The sequence below is a fragment of the Octopus bimaculoides genome, chromosome 2, assembly GCF_046866305.1.
Source record: "Octopus bimaculoides isolate indiv1 chromosome 2, ASM4686630v1, whole genome shotgun sequence".
NCBI lineage: Eukaryota > Metazoa > Mollusca > Cephalopoda > Octopoda > Octopodidae > Octopus > Octopus bimaculoides.
Window position 1 is genome coordinate 110,584,500 of NC_142929.1, and position 5,000 is coordinate 110,589,499.

General features: G+C 33.9%; 1 long non-coding RNA gene across 1 annotated transcript in view; it reads right to left on the reverse strand.

The window, feature by feature from the left end:
- LOC149137196 (uncharacterized) overlaps positions 1 to 5,000 on the reverse strand; it is a 73,223-nt gene that overhangs the window by 65,492 nt on the left and 2,731 nt on the right. The window contains exon 2 of the long non-coding RNA XR_016240715.1: positions 2,062 to 2,155. This is a non-coding gene — a long non-coding RNA (uncharacterized LOC149137196). The remainder of the gene's footprint in view (positions 1 to 2,061; positions 2,156 to 5,000) is intronic.

Genomic DNA, 5,000 nt, shown 5'->3' on the forward strand with positions numbered 1-5,000 from the left:
TGAAGTATTGAATGTCTTATTGAATATATGGAATATATCTTATTGAATATATGAAATATTGAGTGTTCAATATAAAGGATTAAATATATAAATATATAAAGGCGAATACGTATTTTCTATACCTTGTGGTATTTCATCATGGCCGGTATGACAGACTGTATATTATATATTACATATTCTATATCCCACATAAATTTTACAAGAATATAAATAAAAAACATAAAAAACAGACAGAGTTGGAACTCTTTTAAATAAAATAATATATATATATATATATATATATATATATATATATATATATATATAATGGGCTATGCTGCCCAAAGAATGACTGTAAATGCGGGTAGTAGCTCGCGTATAAACTTGTGTTTATTCTTATTTTTCCTACATACATATATATGCATATATGCATACATACGCACACACACGCACACATGCTCATAAACGCGTGCACACACACCCCTGCGCGCACACACGCGTTCACACACGCGTTCACACACGCGTTCACACACGCGTTCACACACGCGTTCACACACACACATACACTCATGCACACATACATGCATGTACACACATGCATACATGCGCGCGCACGCACACACACGCACGTACACAAACACACACACACACACACACACACACGCACACATGAAAAATACTGAGAAAAGGTAGCGTCAAATTTTGACATACGTGTATATTCCTTGCTTAATTAAAACAAGTCTAACTTTTTATACAAGGGGCAAATAATTCTATTCTATGAATTTGTATTAAAATAAATATAAAAATATGCTTTCACAAAAATAAATGATTTCGTATTATAGCTTAACAGAAAATATATCAGTGCACTAATTAATTAAGTAAGTTTGACATATGTAACACAAGTGAAAAGGAGAGGAGGGGAAAAAAGCAAAGGATCACATGTTACTTCGAATCTTTTTTATAGAAGAAGAATTTGGTGCATACATTTTTGAGTGTGTAGCGGCTAAAAGTGGTAGAAAAAAATTACACTTAACAGACCCGGTTTACGCTGATATTTAGCTTGTAAATTTGGGGAAATTTTTCCATTTATAAAAACCATGTGTGCGTTAAACATGAGTGTGTGTGTATATATATGTATGTTCATTTATATATATATATATATATATATATATATATATATATATATATATATATATATATATATATATATATATATATATATATATATATATATATATTTATATATATATGCTCATTTATACATATGAATGTATACTCATTTATATATATACACATACTTACACACACACGCACACACACGCATACACACACACACACACACACACACACACACACACACACACACAGCACACACATATTTGTATTTGTATTAAACAGATTGATTTAAATATGCATTTCTTGAAGTTTTGCAGTCGCGAGAAACGTGCTATATTGGTGAGATAATTACTTCAGAAGTGCCTGACGATTATGCGTGAAAGCTTAAGAACTAGCTCGCTGGTCAAAGAGCTAATACAAATAGTTAATCACCACAATTCATTTCGAGTGCACTTTTGTTTGTGCACCGTCTGTATTTGTGTGTGTTTATACAGACACACATATACGTATACAAATATGCACATTCATAAACACATAAGTTTGTTAAATAGAGGTTATTATTTTAAAGCAAGTTTAAAAATAAACAAAACATTAACTCAATAGTTAAGTATAGTTAAATTTACTGTATCTTCTTGATTGGGACTTTATGTTTAGCCTGTCTGTACACACACACACACGCACACATTTATATATATATATATATATATATATATATACACGTACATACACACATATACATACATACAAATATGGTTAGTAGAGTTAGAGGTTGGAATAACCGTCTAAGGGATAAAAGTATCTATTATACTACCGGTATAATTACCTATGTTAACCTTGGACATACATATGCGAGTATATTATGCTCATAGATTACAGGCAATGACAAAGATAAACATGAGTTTACCAGGAATCAAGTTTAAAGTAAACAGAAAATGGAGAAATATTGATCAACAACGATTGACTTACATCAATTATTACTTTTCAATTCAATACAAATAGACTGCATCCCATCTAACAGCTGTTTCTGCTTCCAATGTTATATGCTATTGCCATTGATATGCTGAAAAATAATTTTCATCATATTTGGTAATAAAACCGATCTGGAACATGGAGCTTCATCAAAGTGAAGAAAAATACATACATAAAATACATAAAAGAAAAGAAGAAGAGCCTAGAGACAAAAAAGAAAAGGCTGAATATGTTTAGATCATACCATTTTGCTTATGTGTCTTTTTGGGACGTTGAATAGAATATGTATATATGTTTTTATATATATATATGTATAAATACATAAATATACACACTCACGCACATATACATATATACAAGCATGCTTATACTCTCATACACTAATGATTACATCCTGAATTTCTGTACTCGTATTTTTATACATCGTATTTTTATTATTGTTGTAACAACCCTTATTAATCCATAATTTTGTGCTTCCCGCCTTCCTGAAAATGTTCGTCTCTCATTGAACCGATGCTTGTATTATGTTTCACATCTTACGTTATCTAAGTCTAAAACGCTTCATTCACTCAATCTTTGCTGCACAGCATTGCATTTTCTCAAACTTCTAGCCTGTACAGAACTCCTATATATTACATCTATTATATAAAAACTATACGTTAACTTCCTCATTTAGCCGGTTGCATTTCATACACGCACATGCACACACATGCACACATACTTACTTCTTATATTTACAACATCATATATGACTTTATGTATACATTTTTGTGTGTGTTTGTGTTGTGTGTGTGTGTGTGTGTGTGTGTGTGCGTGTGTGCGTGTATGTGAGTGCGTGCGTGAGCGTGTGTGTAGCTACATAGTAAAAGGCGATGTATGTATGCGTCTGTATTAAAGAGTGACAAGAGGGAGCTAAATGGGTATATATATATATATATATATATATATATATATATATATATATATATATATATATATATATATTCTATTCGTTTACTTGTTTCACTCATTTGACTGCAGCTACGCGAGAGCACCGCCTTAAAGGTTTTATTTTGGTCGAACAAACTGACCCCATGACTCATTCTTTGTAAGCTTAGTACTTATTCTATCGGTCTGTTTTGCCGAACTGCTAGATAACGGGGACCTACAAACACCAGCATCGATTGTCAAGCGATGGTCTGTGTGTGTGGGGGTGGTGGTGGTGGTTGACAAACACAGGTACACACACTAATATATATATAAGTCAGACTATCAGTTTCCGTCTACCAAATCCACTCACAAGGCTTTGGCCAGCCCGAGGCTATAGTAGAAGATACTTGGCCAAGGTGCCAGGCAATGGGACTGAACCCAGAACCATGTGGTTGGGAAGAAAGTTTCTTCCCACACATCCACGCCTGCGCCTTATACACACACACACACACATATATATATATATATATATATGGTACCCCAGCATGGCCTCAGCCTCAAAGCTGAAACATATAAAAGAGTAAAAGAATATATATATATATATATATATATATATATATATATATATATATATATATATATATGTCTTCGCGGGCGTCCAATTGTATGTACCTGCATGCATTTTTGCGACTGTTTGCAACAGCGAGTGTCTGTGTGTCTTTGAGGATGCGTATAGGAGGAAAGGGAAAGTATTTGATAGTTGAATCAGCATTATGAATAGAGATATTACAATGTGCGGAACTGAAGTCTTTAGACTGTGGAGATATACGGGATGGTACGTATATATTTGTATGCGTGTAAGCGCGTATGTATTTGTGTGAAAGCAGCACACATCGTAGAGATACGCGCATATACGTATGCGACTGTTTATGTGTACATATAAACGTGTGTCTGGTTAAATTAGAGAACAAAATTTCTTTTATTGCTTCGTCAAGCAGCTAGATAGATGAATAGACTAGCAGACAGTTAGATGGTCATAGTTAGACAAACAAATAAATAGACAGCCAAACTTTCTCATACTCCAACACACACACACACACACACACACACACACACACACACACACACACATTTTTACATGGAATACTCTTAACAATAACCATGTGCGTGAATATTTGAGTTGTTGTGTTTTTGCCTATTTAAATATGATGTATCACCAGCAGGGTGTTACTTTAGCAAACATATTTAATTTGCACATAGGCACAAGTCCGTAGATTTTGCAGTGAGTAGGAAATGAAATTGTGTGATAATCATGGTTGAGCTGGCTTCAGCCAGGAATCAGAACTAGCTCATGACTTCGACTTATCTTTTGGTTCATAGTCCTCACCAACAGTTTAGAAAATATATTGATCTCTTTTGACTAGGCACGAAGCCAAATTTTTAAGTTTGGCAAATATAATCACTAAAATTAACCTCAATGTGATGCTTGTGTTTAATTTTATTAATCTTGAAGGAATGAATAAATTCCACGCCAGAGAAGTTTGCTTTTGAGGTTGACAGGCTCTTGTCAAATCCATAGCCCTACTTTGTAAACTGAAAGTTGAAGAGAGTGGGGAGATGGGATTTGAAAAAAAAAAAAAAAGCAAAAGATAGACAGAAGGGAGGATAAAGAGTGATGTTTTATATAAATATATATTACATCACTCTTTATCCTCCCTTCTCTCGTTCTGCGTGTACATATATATATATACACGCACACATACACATACATAATACCCAGAGAGAAATTGAGAGAGAGAGAGAGAGAGAGAGAGAGAGAGAGCTTGAAGGAAGAGTTAAAATGTACGTGGATTTTTGTGTGAGTGTGCGTATGTTTACGCGTACAAGCAGTGAAGGAAATGGCGGTGAGGGATACGGAGGGAGAAAGCGTTCCCCTTCTTTTCTGTTAGTAAGCGTGCTTATATATAGTCTTACAATCCATCCTCCATCCTATATTCAGCCTGATGGACCTTAGCATATCCCTACTT